Source organism: Onychostoma macrolepis, chromosome 21 (assembly GCF_012432095.1).
Source record: "Onychostoma macrolepis isolate SWU-2019 chromosome 21, ASM1243209v1, whole genome shotgun sequence".
In the NCBI taxonomy this organism is placed as follows: domain Eukaryota; kingdom Metazoa; phylum Chordata; class Actinopteri; order Cypriniformes; family Cyprinidae; genus Onychostoma; species Onychostoma macrolepis.
The window spans coordinates 27487371-27507503 of record NC_081175.1 but is presented as its reverse complement, the minus strand read 5'-3'; the positions used below and the strand labels follow the sequence as shown (position 1 = coordinate 27507503).

Sequence of the window (20133 nt, the reverse complement as noted above, 5' to 3'; positions counted from 1 at the left end):
GTACAATAGTATGAATCAAAATGCCATGATATTTCATTTTAGTAAGGGAAAAATATATTTTTTTTTTAACATTAGACTGACTTTTTGATAATAAAAAAGTGATTTTTGTCATTAAATACTTACTTTTTATTTATAGATATATAAATTTATAGATAAATAAATTTATTATTTTATTTTATTTATAAGTACTTTATTGGCATGGCTTTTCTTTTTCTTTTTTTTTTCAAATAATATTTCCAAAGCATTAGTACAAAAATAAAATAAGCTGAAATACAAAATAAAATATTTAACATTGAGATAAGATACCATAGAATATAACCATTCAACAAAGATATTCCTTAAAAATAGCCATTGTCTTTGAACTCAAATTCCCACAATCCCCAGTTGCCACGTGCGCGTGTCCTGTCAGCAAACCGGACTAAACGTCACATTCCTGCATTCTCATCCCTGCGAGCGCGAGCGTGTGTGTGTGTGTGTGAGAGAGAGAGAGGGACGCAGGCTAATCTCTCCCTCCCGGACACGTCTCTGTCCACGGGAAACACTCATGACCGGGCGGATTTAACCCCGGAGGACACCCGGCGATCCCCGCAGGCCCGATCGCAGATCTCGGGTGAGTATTTGCGTGTGTTTGGCCGCAGATCTGAAGGTCTCGCCGGTTTGGGGTGTTTACTGTGGCGTATCCAGCGCAGCCTGTAGTAACAGCGCGCGACCGGATGGAACGTCTGTGATACATTGTAACACCTCACACTAGCTGGGATCCGCAACTTTGTATCTTGTTGTTGATAGAATGTATCGGTTTGATCTGGCGGCGGCGGCGCTTTGATCAGAGAAATGACAGATGTCTGGCGTTCTGATTGAACCTGATGACAGCTCAGATTCTTCTGATCGCTGTGTGTGTTTTGGTTTTATTGTTGCTGTTTTGAAAGTCTCCAGCCATAATAGGGAACGAATTCAAAGCAATAAAGGCGCAAATGTTATGATTTTTGGAGAATAAACTGTCAGATGTGTTAGTGTTAAGTGATTAACTGATCTGGGATCTGTCGGTGTCTGTATAAATATACTCATCTTGATCATCACGAGAGTTCCTGCAGTCTCTGCTGACCGGTTCTGGACAGTATTACCGGTTTCATATCACATCGATCTCCGGCGTGGTTGCATCAGACACAGGCAGGGCCACAAGCACACACATAATGCCTGCATGCAGTTAAACTGCCCTGATTTTCCCCTGCTGCTTCACCCTCCTTGTCAGCAGTGAGACGCAGCTGGGCTGCATTTACACTAGTGATATATAGGCCTTTTTTTCAGCTGCACTGATTATTTCTATTAAAGGTAGTTCACCCAAAATGAAAATATGCTTATTTATTTATTATTATTATTATTTTTTTATCTGATCAGATTTGGAGAAATGTAGCATTAAGTCACTTACTCACCAGTGGATCCTCTGCAGTGAATGGGTGCCGTCAGAATAAGAGTCCAAACAGCTGATTAAAACATCACAATATTCCACAAGTAATCCACACCACTCCAGTCCATCAGTTAATGTCTTGTGAAGCCAAAAGCTGCATGTTTGTAAGAAACAATTGTCCATCATTAAGGCCTTTTTAACTTCAAACTGTTGCTTCCTCTATCCGTAACATTGTCTTCTGTTGCGAAAAAGTCGTCTGTTCTGAATCAGGAGCGAAATCTGCACAGATCAAGCACCGTTTACAAGCCAAAATGGTTCTAAATGAATATGTGGGTGATTTTGATGTGAGAGACAACAGGAGATGGACTTCCCAGGGAAGCGTTATTATGGATTATGGACTCATATCTTGGCCAGAAGTATCAATTTAAAGTTAAATGTCTTAATAATGCATTTGTTTCTTACAAGCACACAGTATTTCACTTCACAGGATGTTAATTGTTGGACTGGAGTTGTGTGGGTTATTGTGATGTTTTTATCAGCTGTTTGGTCTCGCATTCTGACGGCACCCATTCATTGTAGAGGATCCAGTTGGTGAGTGATGTAAGTGAATATTTTTGGTTGAAGTATTCCTTTAAGAGTGTCTGATTATATTCATTCACTCTCTGACCTTCAGCTGGCTGGTAATTTCTTAGATCCTGGATTTGTCTGATTCAGCATATAAAGCAGTAGTTATCAGAGAGTCTAGTCTATTCTGTTTACCAGCATTGGGGCCAATAGTTTGGATGTCAGGTAGCCTACAGTCAGCATAATTGTACTAAATACATCCTGTATATAATCATCTTCATCTCTTACTGGGGTATTAGTGCATTATTTAGCTGTGACTGTGCATGCATTGTAATCAGAATAATTATCAGATTCTAGATCAGGGTCAGACACATTTGCTGTGTCATATGCATTGTTTCATAATTATGACTTGATTAAATTCAATAGATCTGCATACATATATAATGAACGAGTGAGGCTGGCTGTCACAAATATATGTAAGGGTTTTGAATGAAATATCTTATTCATGAATGAAAACCTCTTAAATTTTTGTATGATAACAGTTCTGTTTGTGTGGTTGCATAATTGTAGCACGGATTAAATCTAGCTCCTGTTACATGTGTCTTTACAAAAAGGAAAAAAATAGCCCTACAGTGAAGGAAATAAAAGCATGACAACTAGCCCGCTATTTATTTATATTTCTTTATAGTGCTGTAGTCAAAGATTTATGCATGTTTTAGTGATGTAACTGCAGTCAGTTTTAAATATATAGGGGGAAATATTTGAAAGGATTGGAGCTGTCTCACAAATCACTGTGAATTTCTCAGGATGTATGGAGGTTTGTGTGGATACAGAGAGAGAGAGACATGTCTACACAGGCACATGTCAGTCTTAGAGCATCATATAGCAGAACAGTTTCACTCTTCAATAAAACTGTTAAACAAGTCATAAGGTTAATAATATAAATGCTAAATTAGCAGCATAAAAATGTCCTTTGACTGTATACACTTACAGTATCTGTAACTCTTCAGTCTGACTCAATCAGTCTCAGAGCAGTGGATTCAGTGTGATTAGATGTGAAAGATTACATTCTGTCCTGTGTGTGTGTGTGTGTGTGTGTGTGTGTGTGTGTGTGTGTTTTGGCAGGTTTGGTGAGAATTGTGTGTATGTTTGCAGATGATGGCTGGACTGTCAGATCTGATGAGAGAACTTTAAAAGCTATATATGAAAAAACAATTAAAAACTTGTTAGAGTTAATTAATTTGTCTCATAGTCTCATTTGTCACTTACACAAATATTAATCTTGTCAGCTTCATAGACTTTGCATAAAATATATAAAAAGATTAACAAACGTAATGTAGTGAAATGAAATAATGAGTGAACCTAAAATAGTGCAAAGACTGTTAACTGTATACAGTAGAGCTATTTAAAGAACTGGATGATGCATGTTAATTTAGCAGAAAAGTGGTAGTAAATGTTGTGGCTTTGTATAAAAAGAATTTGGAGTTCAAAGAGGTTGAGTTTTGCCTAGATTGTCAGACAGATTGTGGCTGTTTCACTGGCTCGTGTTGCTTAGCTCAACATGCTCTGAAATGTAAATAAGTTCCATGGATTGTTATCATATTACTTCCTAAGTAACATTCATTTACATTTTTAAATCATGTTCAAATATTCACAGACAGCTTCATGTTCTTCACCATTTGGGTTTGCAATTACAGTTGACTAAAATGAAGTTATGATGAGGGACGATGTACGTAGTGAACACTAACATCATAATGCACTTGTAATTCCACCTCTTGTTGTATAAAATCTATTCCTTGACAAGAGAGGCTTTGTTTGTCTCCTAGAGCAGTGCTGATAGGGCTGTTTTAGCTGTCCACCGTTGTTTATCCAATCCCTGCCGCTCTCATCATGAACTAAGATTCTGATTGGCTCAGTTCGACAGTGTCTGTGCTTGTCATTGGTCGTTTGTGGTGCTGTGTGAGTTGGAATGTGTGTGGAATGTGTTCACTTCCTGCTTATTCAGCCAATCAGAGCTGCCGAATCTCATCACATTCCATTGGGATTCAGATCACATCATGAGCGTGTGAGAGAGGTAGAGACATCGGTGTGTGTGTGTGTGTGTGTGTGTGTGTGTGTGTGTGTCGTCTCTCCCTTTCCGGCTGTAATTGAGTTTTGTGGGCTTGTAGTTAAAAGACTGTGGTCGTTTCATATCTCGCATTTTCAGCATATTCTCATATTACTGTGCTTATTGTACAGAAAGACCATTTAAACAGCAGTTTTATATTGACAGTCTCTACAAATGCATTAATAATTGGTGAACTAAACTCCTATGGCTGTATGTTTTAGTATTTATTATTTATTTTAATTGCAAATTAATAGTGTCAATGCTCATGCATCCTGGATAATAGTGTGCATGTGTGCTGCTGAACGCCGTAACCTTGAGAGTAGAAATGAAAGCATTTGGTGTTGCATTGTTGTGGATGACGTTGTTCATTGTAGGTCGCACAGTACGGAGAGTGCGGCATTATCTGTCTTAAAAAGCTTTTGTATGAGCTTCATCGGCGGTTATCTGTTATTGTAGATGTTGTTTGTGGAGTTTTGTTTGGTTGTACTTTAAATGTTTAGAGAATAAATTCTCAAGGTGTACTGTAGGGCTGGGCGATATATCGAACACAATATTCATGCGCATCTCGTCAGTAAAGCCGGTTCCGTGATTAGCGCTAAATCTCCATCACCTGTTTTCAAATAGAGCGCCATTTAATACACAGAGCCGTAGTTCACTGACAAGCTACGCAATATCGCGTTCATTATCAAAGGCGATTCATCTGTGATAATGAACGCGATATTGCATAGCTTGTCAGTGAACTACGGCTCTGTGTACATTTTACATTTACATTTATGCATTTATCCAAAGCGACTTACATTGCATTCAAGTTACAGTTTTTACATTTTATCAGCTCTTGCTTTCCCTGGGAATCGAACCCATGATCTTGGCGTTGCTAGCGCCATGCTCTACTAGTTGAGCTACAGGAAAGCTGTGTATTAAATGGCACTCTATTTGAAAACAGGTGATGGAGATTTAGCGCTAATCACGGAACCGGCTTTACTGATGAGATGCGCATGAATATCGTGTTCGATATATCGCCCAGCCCTACGTGTACTGGTGCATCTCAATAAATTAGAATGTCGTGGAAAAGTTCATTTATTTCAGTAATTCAACTCAAATTGTTAAACTCGTGTATTAAATAAATTCAATGCACACAGACTGAAGTAGTTTAAGTCTTTGGTTCTTTTAATTGTGATGATTTTGGCTCGCATTTAACAAAAACCCACCAATTCACTCTCAACAAATTAGAATATAGTGACATGCCAATCAGCTAATCAACTCAAAACACCTGCAAAGGTTTCCTGAGCCTTCAAAATGGTCTCTCAGTTTGGTTCACTAGGCTACACAATCATGGGGAAGACTGCTGATCTGACAGTTGTCCAGAAGACAATCATTGACACCCTTCACAAGGAGAGTAAGCCACAAACATTCATTGCCAAAGAAGCTGGCTGTTCACAGAGTGCTGTATCCAAGCATGTTAACAGAAAGTTGAGTGGAAGGAAAAGTGTGGAAGAAAAGATGCACAACCAACCGAGAGAACCACAGCCTTATGAGGATTGTCAAGCAAAATCGATTCAAGAATTTGGGTGAACTTCACAAGGAATGGACTGAGGCTGTGGTCAAGGCATCAAGAGCCACCACACACAGACATGTCGAGAAATTTGGCTACAGTTGTCGTATTCCTCTTGTTAAGCCACTCCTGAACCACAGACAACATCAGAGGCGTCTTACCTGGGCTAAGGAGAAGAAGAACTGGACTGTTGCCCAGTGGTCCAAAGTCCTCTTTTCAGATGAGAGCAAGTTTTGTATTTCATTTGGAAACCAAGGTCCTAGAGTCTGGAGGAAGGGTGGAGAAGCTCATAGCCCAAGTTGCTTGAAGTCCAGTGTTAAGTTTCCACAGTCTGTGATGATTTGGGGTGCAACGTCATCTGCTGGTGTTGGTCCATTGTGTTTTTTGAAAACCAAAGTCACTGCACCTGTTTACCAAGAAAATTTGGAGCACTTCATGCTTCCTTCTGCTGACCAGCTTTTTAAAGATGCTGATTTCATTTTCCAGCAGGATTTGGCACCTGCCCACACTGCCAAAAGCACCAAAAGTTGGTTAAATGACCATGGTGTTGGTGTGCTTGACTGGCCAGCAAACTCTCCTGACCTGAACCTGTCAAGAGGAAAATGAGAAACAAGAGACCAAAAAATGCAGATGAGCTGAAGGCCACTGTCAAAGAAACCTGGGCTTCCATACCACCTCAGCAGTGCCACAAACTGATCACCTCCACGCCACGCCGAATTGAGGCAGTAATTAAAGCAAAAGGAGCCACTACCAAGTATTGAGTACATATACAGTAAATGAACATACTTTCCAGAAGGCCAACAATTCACTAAACATGTTTTTTTTTTTTTTTATTGGTCTTATGAAGTATTCTAATTTGTTGAGATGTGAATTGGTGGGTTTTTGTTAAATGTGAGCCAAAATCATCATAATTAAAAGAACCAAAGACTTAAACTACTTCAGTCTGTGGGCACTGAATTTATTTAATACACGAGTTTCACAATTTGAGTTGAATTACAGCCAGTATTTGACCATTTTAAGATGATCCACATCAAGATTTAATATACAATAATGTTCAATAAACCATCAGGAACCTGATCTCTAGATTTGAGCATAGATATTTAACAAGACCTGATCCTCATTCATTGAGCTGATGTTGTTCACTGTTGATTTCTTCTTGGGTTGTTTTGAGTTAAAGGGGTGGTTTACTGTTTTTTTTCTAGGCTTGATTGTGTTTATGGGGTGCAGTCTAACATGTGTTCATGCTTCATTTTTTTAAAAACGCATTATTTTTCATATAATTTAGCTTTATTCCACACCGCTCTGTCCCTTCTCTGACAACGCCTCGATTAATTCCTGTTTTTATGAAGCCCCTCCCTCAGAAATACATGATGGGCTCTGATTGGTTAGCTGGCTCAGTGTGTTGTGATTCACTAAACCGCCGAGCGTGCGTCTAAATGTCCCGCCCAAAAGGGTGAATTAAAATGCAATTAAAAATTTGCTATGCTTGTGTTTTTTTTTATTGTATTTATTATATTATATTGTTGAATCTGTATTTGCTACGTAAAGCTGATACGGCAATACATCAACCAAAAAATAATAATATTACTACTACCGCTACTAAATATAAATTAAAAAATTATTAAATAAAAAGAAAAAATAAATATATTTTTTATTAGGAGTGCAAAACACAACATACGGTGAACACAAAACACAAAAACAGCAATAAAACAGCAATAATAATAACAGCAATGACAATCTGAATAATAGTAGTAGTATTTAAGTAGTATTAACATGCATAATAATAATAATAATACTAAAGATGGTGATGATAACAATAATATTCTGTGATGACGGCAACAGTAATATAAATAATAATAAAACTAATATTAATAGTAACAATAGTAGTAATAATAATGTAATAATAACACTAATATTCTTAATTTTTTTCATTTTCAAATGTTAAACCATTAAGCTTTTATTTTGATGGAAAATACATGAGCAAATTCAGTCAGAGCATATATTTTATTTCATTAAATCAGTCTTTGCGATTTGATTTGATCAAAGTCATATCGCGATTTTGATTTTATTTAGATTATTTTGCATAGAAAACTCACTGCATTGATCATGACAGGTCATGTGATTGTGTATGTAGGCCAAAGAGGTGGACTTAAACAACACATCTTCTGAAACAGAAAATCAGGCCATTGATCAGGCAGAATTGATCCGGATGCGTTTTGTGATCGTGTTGGATAAGAACGGTTAACTGACTTCCTGTTGTCAGCGTTGCACTGGTGCTGATGTGACTGAAAGGTGTCGTCTTGACAACCAGCTGACATCATCATGGCTGTCAATCAGTGCTCCAGCCTCTGTGATGTCAGGAGATCTTGAACACACACTCCGACTCAAACCTGCAAGACAAGAAGTTTAAAACATCTGTTAGAAATGCCAGGCAACTACTAGTCTGATGGGTTTAACTGTTTAAAGCTGAAGTCTCTTCTGCTCATCAAGGCTGCATTTATTTGTTCAAAAATACAGTAAAAACAGAAATTATTACAATTCAAAATAACTCTTTTCTATGTGAATTTATTATAAAATGTAATTTATTCCTGTGATCAAAGCTGAATTTTCAGCATCATTACTCCAGTCTTCAGTGTCACATGATCCTTCAGAAATCATTCTAATATTCTGATTTGCTGCTCAAGAAACATTTCTATTTCATTTATTTGAAATAGAATTTATTTGTAATGTTATAAATGTCTTTACTGTCACTTTTGATCAATTTACTGCGTCCTTGATTAATACAAATATTAATTTCTTTAAAATAAAGTCTTACTGACCTCAAACTTTTGAACAATAGCTTCACCTTTGCTAAAAATAGATAAAGCCTAACAAGAAGCACAAATACATGCCATTTAATACAAAGAGCCGTAGATCACTGACAAGCAACGCAATATCGCGTTCATTATCGCAGATGAATCGCCTTCGATGATGAACGCGATATTGCGTAGCTTGTCAGTGAACTACGGCTCTGTGTATTAAATGGCGCTCTATTTGAAAACAGGTGATGGAGATTTACTGCTAATCACGGAACTGGCTTTACTGATGAGATGCGCATGAATATCGTGTTCGATATATTGCCCAGCCCTACTTTTAACACCATCATCCCATCACTCCCCCAGCCCAAATGAACTCAGCTATCCGGCCCCACCTCTGTCTGTCAGTGGATCACCAGCTTCCTGACAGACAGGCAGCAGCTAGTAAAGCTTGGAAAATTCTCATCCAGCACCTGTACGATCGGCACTGGTGCCCCCCAGGGTTGCGTCCTCTCCCCACTGCTCTTCTCCCTCTACACGAACGACTGCACATCTAAAGACCCCTCGGTCAAACTCCTGAAGTTTGTATATTCGTCCTCATTCAGGAAGGTGACGAGTCTGCCTACAGACAAGGGGTTAAGGAGCTGGCTGTCTGGTGCAGTCTTAACAATCTGGAGCTAAACACGCTCAAAACTGTGGAGATGATCATGGACTTCAGGAGAAACCCCCCTCCTCTCCCCCCACTCACCATCATGAACAGCACTGTGACTGCAGTGGAGTCATTCAGATTCCTGGGCACCACAATTTCTCAGGACCTGAAGTGGGACAATCACATTGAGTCCATTGTGAAAAGGGCCCAGCAGAGGTTGTAGTTCCTTCGTCAGCTGAGGAAGTTCAACCTGCCACAGGAGCTGCTGAAACAGTTCTACTCCGCCATCATTGAATCCGTCCTCTGCACTTCAATAACTGTCTGGTTCAGCTCAGCTACCAAATCTGACCTCAGAAGACTACAGAGAGTAGTCCAGACTGCTGAGTGAGTCATTGGTACAACCCTCCCCAGTCTCCAAGAACTGTACTCATCCAGAGTGAGCAAAAGGGCTGGCAAAATCACTCTGGACCCCTCACATCCAGCACACTCCCTCTTTGAACTGTCGCCGTCTGGTCGACGCTACAGAGCTCTGAGCACCAGAACGGCCGGCACAGGAACAGTTTCTTCCCTCAGGCAATCCATCTCATGAACACTTGACAATAAATGTGGAACACACAACACTATTATACATTATTTATTTAACACACATACTTATTTACATTTAAAATTTGCACATGTCATACCTGTACATACATAATTGTCTATATTATATGTCAGTGGCGGGCCGTGCATTTCACACCTAGGCCTTCAGTGGCATCCTACATGAATGAATCCACCTCTTAATACCATCATAATGATGCCACGGCTATAGAAACCATAAATAGGCTATTACACACAAATGCAGTATAACAGAGCATTGCATCACAGACTGGTATCTTATGTAGCGAGAATGAACGCTATTACTGAAGCTAGAAACACAATTAACTAAATTCAACAAGTTGCTACGGCTGCGCAGCGCACATCATCTCTTGCTGAAGAATTAACCTAACAAAATGACACAAATATAGTCCACCCGATGTTCTTACAGACATTTATTAACTCCAACGTATTTATACTTTTACAGTTAACATTGGTATAAAACAAATAAGGCGATTACATGTGTTTTAAAGTTGACCTAACAATTTAACGAACTCTCACTGCTTTTAGTCTTCACGAGTCTCCCTGTTGGTCTTGCCAGCGTGCTGTGGCCGCGAGAAATAAAAGACCAGTTAACACCACTCGACTCGGGAAACTGAGATATTCTTACGGAAACTTAAACCTGGCTTTATATCTTGCAAATAACACCAGAATACAATGCATAAAGCAATAAAAAAAGTCAAAAATGAAATCTAACCTACTATAGTGGTTTTTCATCTTCACAAGTCTTTCACAGAGCCAGTGCCGAGGAGATGTGTGGTTGTTTTTCGCGGTCATTTAGTACTTTAGTATTTAGATTTACAGAAGGCGAATATTTTTCAGAATGCACTGGAAATCTACAATAACACACTGTACACAGCATATCAGGCAAAAAACCTGAGATACAGTAATACTGTGAAAACAAAAATGATGTACAGTGATTTGACTAGTACGCTCTCTGACCATCCAATCAAAGGACGAGAAAATGCTGACATTATCGTAAACCTGCTAGATGGCCCTGATGCTGCCAACTTGAAATCTGATTGGTTAAAGCAACTGTTTCATTGCCATTGATTTTAAGCTACAGACGCCTGCACTGTTGATTTTGAAGGCCTTAGGCAGATTTCTTTGACCCTGGCAACACGATTGCTGAAATATGATTGGATAAAAGCTCTAATATAAACATAAACTAGTGAAAGCAGCACAACCAAGAGAAAAGCTAGGAAATGAAGAGAATAGACTATTGGAAATAACGTGACGGCCCACCACTGTTATATATTGTATTTTTGCTATTTTGTACATGGTCTATTTTGTATATTTGTATATTATTATCTTTATTGTCTGCGTCTTGTCATGTCACTGTGGAGCTTCTGTCACTATAACAAAGTCCTCGTATGTGTAAACATACCTGGCAATAAAGCTCATTCTCATTCATTCCTCAAGGTTTGTGCTGGTGAGAGTTAAATGGCGTTGCACACAGATTGTATTGACTCTGCTGGTGTGATTGATCGTTGTTTCAGTTTAAGAGCTCCAGCTTTCATCATTGTCCCAGTAGATCCTAAAGTCCATCATAGTGAAAAAATGTGAGGATCTTTAACGAACAACAACACCTCTGTGTCAGAATCCATGTGTTGGACATCAGCTGACTACAGCAAGAGCTAATGAGGGCTGAACGCAGTTAGTGAGCACTTTAGCATGTAGCAGAAATGCCAGTAATATGATGTCAAAATCAAATTGAGTTTGGGTTCAGTAAGATTTTTTTGATATTTTAAAAGAAGTGTCTTCTGCTCACCAAGGCTGCATTATGTTAAAATGTAAATTATTCTTGTGATCAAAGCTGAATTTTCAGCCTCATTACTCCAGTCTTCAGTGTCACATGATCCTTCAGAAATCATTCTAATATGCTGAAACATCTGTAGCATTTGATTAAAGTGACAGTTTTTCTCTGTCTCTTGAGCACATTTGCATGTCTGTGTCTATCAAGGACTGTGGTGTTTGAAAGTGTTTGCTCAGTTATTACAGTCTGATAGTAAACGCTGAATATTTCTTTATATTGCACTGGGTCAAAGTGTACAGGAGACTTTGAACTTCCCGTCAGTGTGTGTTTGAGTGTTTGGCACGTCCACAGGTTTGCTCGTGTATAATTAAACGTGCATCATTGACTGCATAATGCTACATGTTTATAAGTGAAAGTGAATTTAATTGTAATTCATTAGGCTTCAGATATTATTGTTTATTTTATGTTCTATTATTATCAGATCTTTCAGAGAGATTTTGATGCATGATCATGAAAACACACATGATTTTTCTCTGGAATAAATGATGGAACATGTTGGGAAAGTCATCCATCATGCTGATGTCACTGCTGTGTGATGATGCCGGTGTGTGTGTGTGTGTGGGGCGTGTCTGTGAGCTCTTTGTTCAAACAGCTGTTGTGAGCGAGTGTAACACACGTGGAGGATTTTACACACTCTACTGCACCAGACAACAAAGACCAGACACACACACACACACACACACACACACCCACACACACACACAGCATCACTATCAGCGCACAGTGTCTCTCTCTACTGTCACCCTTCTCTTATTTTGTTTCCACATTTGCAAATCGAGTCGTTCCAGGTTGAACATATGCTTCTATTTATTGCTCCATCCACCCACTCGCTCCATTCAGTTCAGTTCAGTGTTTTGGTCAATTTAATGTGCTTTACTGCCATGACTGTACATTTTTTATACAGAAGCAGTGGGTAGTAGTATTAATATATGGTAGTAGTATTAACAAAAGATAAAACTATATATATATATATATATATATATATATATATATATATATATATATATATATATATATATATATATATATATACACACACACGCACACACATGTTTGTTTTTGTGAAAAGTGGGGACATCCCATAGGCGTAATGGTTTTTATAGTGTACTTACTGTATGTGCTATTGCCCTACACCAACCCTACACCTAAACCTACCCCTTACAGGAGACTGTGCATTTCAACTTTCCCCAAAAAAACCTCACTCTGTATGATTTATAAGTGTTTTGAAAAGTGGGGACATGGGTCAATGTCCTGAGATGTCACCTTCACCTTGTAATACCTGTCATACCTTTGTCATTATACAAATCTATGTCCTGACTTTTCACAAAAACACACACACACACACACACACATATATATAAAAACACACACAAAAATTTAATTTAAGCAAATCAAAAAATGTGAAATCTCTTTTTCTGTCTCTCATTCTTTGTTGTCCTTTCTTCTCCTCTTCTTCTCTCTGTCAGATTGTCTCTTTGTCTTTCCGGTGGTCTTTGTGAGCATCTGTAGACAGACGGCTCTGCTGTGAGGTGATCAGAGAGCAGTGAGACAGACGCCATCAGTCATATAGACAGGGATCTTACTGCAGTGCTGCAAGAAGGAACTATTTTGGTGGGAAATTAGACACATGTTAAGCAGCTGAGCGCAAACACACACGTTATACTGTTGCGTTTCTTTCGGTTCCTTTTTTGTTAGTGTAGCTGTGCTGTTGTCATTGCTTGTGGTTCATGTGTTTGTGTATGTAGATGGAAGCTGTTCTGGAACAACATGACGTTTTATTACAATTTCAGATATGTTATTTTTAAGTTCACACCACCAGCGTCTTCAATGCTTTAAATTACTAGTTACTCTTGTGGTTTGTCACTAGTAAATGTTTTAGTTCCTAATTTCGCTAGTCATTAAGAATGTCAGTAAAAAATCACATAATTTTTTTTTTTAAATGAGAATCCTAGAAGTTTTTTTGAGGGGAAAAAAAAAAATTATAATTGTAATAACTTTTTATGCCCCTCAAGCAACTTTTCCGATGATGTAATCAATGGAAAAATAACATTAACCAATACATTTTCCAGCTAATTAGACCCATACAGTCAACTCAAAAGAAAACATGAAATAAAAATTACTATGTTTAATTTCCTTAATGTGATGTATTGGATTAAACAAAATAAATTATTTAGATAATAAAGTCAAATTTTCAAAATGCATTCATTAAGATTGCTTAGAATCATTGTGAAAATTTTTATTTATTCACTTAAAAAGTATAAACATGGCTGAAATATGGCTACATTTGTAACAATGATTTTTCAAAGTTGCAAATAAAACTTGAAGTTTTAGAGTAAGTTTTAAAAGAAAATACTATTTCAGTCTGTTTAATTCGACATATTGCAGTTTTCTGTAATTATTTTTGAAATTTACTAGCAATTTTGAGTAAAAACTTCACTTTATTAGTACACAATAAAATTGATTTTTAAATTTTTTCAAAAGTTTTTCTGCTTCAAAATTTCATGTTTCAATGTGGTACTTGCCATTTTGTTGTAATTATTTGTAAAATTATAACATTTCTGAGTGAAAATGAATTTCAGTGCACTATTACAGAAATCGGTAACACTTTACAATAAGGTTCATTAGTTAACAACATTAGTAAACATGAACTAAGAATGAACAATACTTCTACAGCATTTCTTAATCTCAGTTAATGTTAATTTAGCATTTACTAATGCATTATTAAAATCACAAGTTGTGTTTGTTAACATTAGTTAATGCACTGTGAGCTAACATGAACTAACAATGAACAACTCTATTTTTATTAACTAACGTTAACAAAGATGAATAAATAGTGTAATAAATGTATTGATCATTGTTTGTTCATGTTAGTTAATACATTAACTAATGTTAACAAATGACACCTTATTGTAAAGTATTACCCAGAAATCTTACCTGTTCATTTATGCATGACTGATAGATATGCTTCACATTATGTTTACTAGTTAAATTTACTAGTTAATTTTTGTACACAATTCAAATGCATCTTACATTTAGGCCTAAATATTGTCCCACAGAAAATCTGTATTACTCAGAAATGCGTCACAGTATGGAAATGAAATGTTGCATGTTTTGGAGTTGATCTGTTCCAGAGTTCCTCCGAGTGTTCTTGAAAGGTGAATGGTGTGTAAACAGCGGTTGTGGCTGAAGTGAAGCGGTGCAGCGTGTGCCGGCGGCTCCATTAGCAGAGTGTGTGTCGTAGCGCCCGAGGCTGCTGTGACTGTCCTGTCAGAGACGTGTGCTCATTTAGACTTGACATGATGAAATTCTGCGTGAAACGAGAAATATGCATTGTGACGAGCACCATTATGTGACCGGCTAATGGAAAAGCCCTAATGAGAGCTCAGTTAATCTTATTTCTGGCTAAACAGATTTTTCCCCAAATGTGCGTATTTTAGGCAATTTTTTTTGTGCCAGCGTATTCAAGACTGCTCATTAGATTAAAGACTTTGTCAACAGCTATTTAGAGAATTATTTTGTTATTTCCAACATAATGTCTGAAACATTTTCTGATTTCCAACATAATTATATTTTCAGCTCATTCCTACACATGCATTTTTTTTTTTTTTTTTTTATAAATGAACCGAAAAGACATTAATGCTCTTATAATGCACATCATACAGGAGGGTTTAAAAGCTAAAATGAGAAGCTTGAATTTTATAAAGCATTATAGGCTATTTATTTTTTGATCTGTAAGGTGACATAATTTTGACATAATTCCTGTGGTTGTATTTTCCACCATGTGAACATTGATTTGTGGATGGCAGCTTTATGTCTTTTGTTTAGTATCTGTTATTTCAGCATTATTGTTAAAAACTATTTAGTTTATTCTAGTCTAGTTTATTTTAGTTTATCTTTTAGTTTATCCTCAGTTTATTCTAGTTTATCTTTGATCTGTAATAAACATTTGGTTTATTATAGTTTTTATATTATAGTTTTTGATAATATTTTAAATTCGAGAGATAGAGAAGTAAATATGAAAATAAGAAATGTTGCCATGGGAACTAGCTGAAATTAAATTGATTTTCTTTTTATAGTTCATTTTATTTTAGTTAATGTTTTTATTCCAAGTCACTATGTTTTAAATTGTTTTAGCCCTAGTTAACTATATTAACCCAGGATGGTAGTAAAAACAGGCACCAGCGGTTATTTTAGTGATTTAGGTTATTTCTTTCGTATCAATTTCATGCTGATGTGTGCCATAAGATCATAAATGGACGTCAGTGGCCTTCAGCTCATGTCTGTGAACTTTGAGGGTCAATAACAAATCAAGGTTCAGGACTGTAATGCAAATAAAAACTATTGACTATTTATGAAAGAGGGATGAGCTAATTTGATGATGCTTAACTTCCTGTTTCAATAGGAAATATTTCAACACAGGAAATAAATCAGTGGTTATCAAAGGAATTCATAAGATCTGCATGACACACATGATGAAATCACTTTCAGTATTGTTTAAACATACAAATGTAATGTCATTTAACAGTATAATAAAGCATTGCACTTTCTGTGAGTGTCATGTCAGAGTGAAGGATGCAGAGGTTAAATGAAGTGTGTGTGTGTGTGTGTCTGTATCTGCATGAGAGAGAGTGTGTGTGTGTGTGTGTGTGTGATGAGGGTCATGCATCATCATGCAGGAGTCAGTAGAGGACAAAGATCTCCAATCCTGACTCAGCTCATTAAAGCAGTCCATCTGAATCTACTGACACAATAACAGTTCTCACGCTTCTCATCTGATGTGGTGAATCTCACTCTTTCTGTGTTTCCTCCTCAGCTGTTCAGCTCGAGTGTGTGTACAAAACACACACGTTTTGTTTACATTCTCCGAAGCATCTGATCTGGAATATTTCACTGAAACTAACATGTTGAAGTGAAAGTAAAAGTAAAATGGAAGCATGAGAATTTGAATATGTAACATGAATATTTTATTTATATATATATATATATATATATATATATATATATATATATATATATATATATATACACACACACACACACACAGTGGTATGAAAAAGTGTTGGCCCCCTTCCTGATTTTTTTTTTTTTGCATGTTTGTCACACTTTAATGTTTCAGATCATCAAACAAATTTAAATATTAATCAGAGATAACACAAGTAAACACAACATGCAGTTTTTAAATGAAGTTTTTTATTATGAAGGAAAAACAAAATCCAAACCTACGTGGCCCTGTGTGAAAAAGTGCTTGCCCCCTCCTATTAAATCATGAAAGAACTGTGATTTAACCACATTATTTTAGAAAGCTGAGTTAAATTTCACGAGCCAAACCCAGGCCTGATTACTGCCAGACCTGTTGAATCAAGAAATCACTTAAATAGAACCTGTCTGACAAAGTGAAGCGTGCTTAAAGAGCAACACATCATTCCACTATCTTAAGAAATTCATAAACAGATAAGAAACAAAATAGTTTACATGTATCAGTCTGGAAAGGGTTATAAAGCCATTTCTAAGGCTTTGGGACTCCAGCAAACCATGGTCAGAGCCTTTATCCACAAATGGAGAAAACCTGGAACAGTGGTGAACCTTCCCAGGAGTGGCCGGCCTACCAAAATTACTCCAAGAGCACAAAGACGACTCATCCAGGAGGTCATAAAAGAACCTAGAACAACATCTACAGAACTGCAGGCCTCACTTGCCTCAATTAAGGTCAGTGTTCATGATTCAACAATAAGAAAGAGACTGGGCAAAAACAGCATCCACGGGAGAGTTCCAAGGCCGAAGCCATTGCTGACCAAAAAGAACACAAAGGCTCGTCTCACATTTGCCAAAAAATATCTTGATTATCCCCAAGACTTTTGGGCAAATATTCTGTGGACTGATGAGACAAAAGTTGAACTTTTTGGAAGGTGTGTATCCCGTTACATCTGGCGTAAAACCAACACAGCATTTCGTAAAAAGAACATCATACCAGCAGTCAAACATGGTGGTGGTAGTGTGATGGTCTGAGGCTGCTTTGCAGCTTCAGAACCTGGATGACTTGCCATAATTGATGGAACCATGAATTCTGCACTCTATCAGAAAATCCTGAAGGAGAATATCCAGCCATCAGTTTGTGACCTCAAGCTCAAGCACATTTGGGTTATACAGCAGGACAATGATTCCAAACACGGCAGCAAGTCCACCTCTGAATGTCTCAAGAAAAACTAAATGAAGGTTTTGGTGTGGAATTAAAACAATTCTGCAAAGAAGAGTGGGCCAAAATTCCTCCACAGCGATGTGAAAGACTCATTGCCAGTTATCGCAAACGCTTGATTGCAGTTGTTGCTGCAAAGTGTGGCCCAACCAGTTATTAGGTTTTTGTTTCTCATCTGTTTATGAATTTCTTAAGATCGCGGCATGATGTGTTGCTCTTTAAGCACGCTTCACTTTGTCAGACAGGTTCTATTTAAGTGATTTCTTGATTCAACAGGTCTGGCAGTAATCAGGCCTGGGTTTGGCTCGTGAAATTTAACTCTGCTTTCTAAAATAATGTGGTTAATCACAGTTCTTTCATGATTTAATAGGAGGGGGCAAGCACTTTTTCACACAGGGCCACGTAGGTTTGGATTTTGTTTTTTCTTCATAATAAAAAACTTCATTTAAAAACTGCATGTTGTGTTTACTTGTGTTATCTAAATTTGTTTGATGATCTGAAACATTAAAGTGTGACAAACATGCAAAAAATTAAAATCAGGAAGGGGGCCAACACTTTTTCACACCACTGTATATAATCAAACAAACTTGAGAAAGGACAAAAAGGAAAGAGAGACAGAGAAATGTTTTTTTTTTTTATTATTATTTATTTATTTTTTGAAATTGTATGTACTTATTTACAATATATACACACTGCCAAAAGTTTTGGGTTAAGATTTTTTAAGAAGTCTCTTCTGCTTACCAGGGCTGCAATTATATGATCAAAAATACAGTAAAAACAGTGAAAAATGATTACAATTTAAAATAGCTGTTTTCTGTTGTAATTTAAAATGTAATTTATTCCTGTGATCAAAGCTGAAATTTCAGCATCATTACTTCAGTCTTCAGTGTCACATGATCCATGAACCAGTCTTAAGTGTCAATTTTTAGAAATTTAGATTTATACATCACCTAAAAGCGGAATAAATAAGCTTTCCATTGATGTATGGTTTGTTAGGATCAGACAATATTTGGCTGAGATACAACTATTCGAAAATCTGGAATCTGAGGGTGCAAAAAAATTAAAATATTGAGAAAATCGCCTTTAAAGTTGTCCAAATGAAGTTCTTAGCAATGCATATTACTAATCAAAAATTAAGTTTTGATACATTTATGGTAAGAAATTTACAAAATATCTTCATGGAGCATGATCTTTACTTAATATCCTAATGATTTTTGGCATAAAAGAAAAATCGATAATTTTTACCCATACAATGTATTTTTGGCTATTGATACAAATATACCCCAGTGACTTAAGACTGGTTTTGTGGTCCAGGGTCACAATTATGCTGATTTGCTGCTCAAGAAACATTTCTTATTATTGTTATTATCAATATTGAAAGCAATTGTGCTGTGATGTATAATTTTATAATGTATACATCAAAAACAGTGTGGGCAACATTTTTTAACTACATTTTTACATCTTGCTTTGAATAATTTTACTCTAACTGGTGATAAATATCAAGATAGACCTTTTAGAGATGGTTCAATATTTGGATGTGACATAAAAATGGCCTGTGATTGGATTATGTAGGTCAGTTGGCCTCATTGTCTCTATGTTGTCAGTTTTTAACCATCATAAGCTGTGCTGTGGAGCAGACATTGATAATATAGGTTGGACAGATGATAGAACAGCGGCAGATGTGGATCTTCAGAACATTCATTGTCTTCCAGCAATTAGATTTCCTGCCATATGCTTGTGCTTCCTGTTTCTATTTCCACTGGTCTGGTTTTGTCAGTCCCGCCCATGTCTTTCTTTTACACTATAGCGGTCTCTCACAAATTCAGTATGTCCCTCACTGGATCTGTCAGATCTCTGGTTACTTGAATGCTCTCTGCTTGGGAACATGATGAATATGTACACAAAGGATCCATGCACAGATCTTAGGTGGTGTGAAAAACAGTTGCTAAACCGACTAAATGATCTTAAATATGAGCAGATGTGTTTTTATAAGTGTAAGCGGGAGCGCAGGGCCCTTGTGTGTGTTATTGTGTATGTGTGCTGGTAAGATGGTGCTGCTCCAGTTGTAAATCCTCTTTGCTTGGCCAAGATTCAAGTATTGACTTAACACCAGATTAAACTCTCCTTTCTCTCTCTCTCTCTCTGTCACCTGGTGTAAGCGGGGCATGTCGTCCCACCCAGAGCTGTCATTACATAATGCAAAACCCAATGGAGGAGTAAATATAAAAGCAAGTGTGTGAAGCTCTTGAGTAATGGTACTTTCATACTGTAATTAAGTATTATTTTGGGGAATTTATATTTTAACTGAGTACTACTATAACTGAATATTTACATAATTACTTTTTGAATGAATAATTAATTGATTAGTTAAGTTCTAAAGCTATGAAAGTAAGTTTACCATTTAATTTTATTTACA

The 20133-nt window shown here is 36.9% G+C and overlaps 1 protein-coding gene and 1 non-coding gene across 5 annotated transcripts in view; one reads left to right on the top strand and one right to left on the bottom strand.

Annotated features, from left to right (window-relative positions):
- Positions 1-421: 421 nt before the first annotated feature.
- The window catches only part of ctif (CBP80/20-dependent translation initiation factor), an 84838-nt gene continuing 65126 nt past the window's right edge, over positions 422-20133 (top strand). For all 4 annotated transcript variants that reach the window (XM_058758541.1, XM_058758540.1, XM_058758539.1 and 1 more), the window contains exon 1: positions 422-610. The gene's annotated coding sequence lies outside the window, so the exon portion shown is untranslated. The remainder of the gene's footprint in view (positions 611-20133) is intronic.
- Positions 4913-4987, bottom strand: trnaa-agc (transfer RNA alanine (anticodon AGC)). The gene has a single exon. It is a non-coding gene; the product is annotated as a tRNA-Ala (tRNA).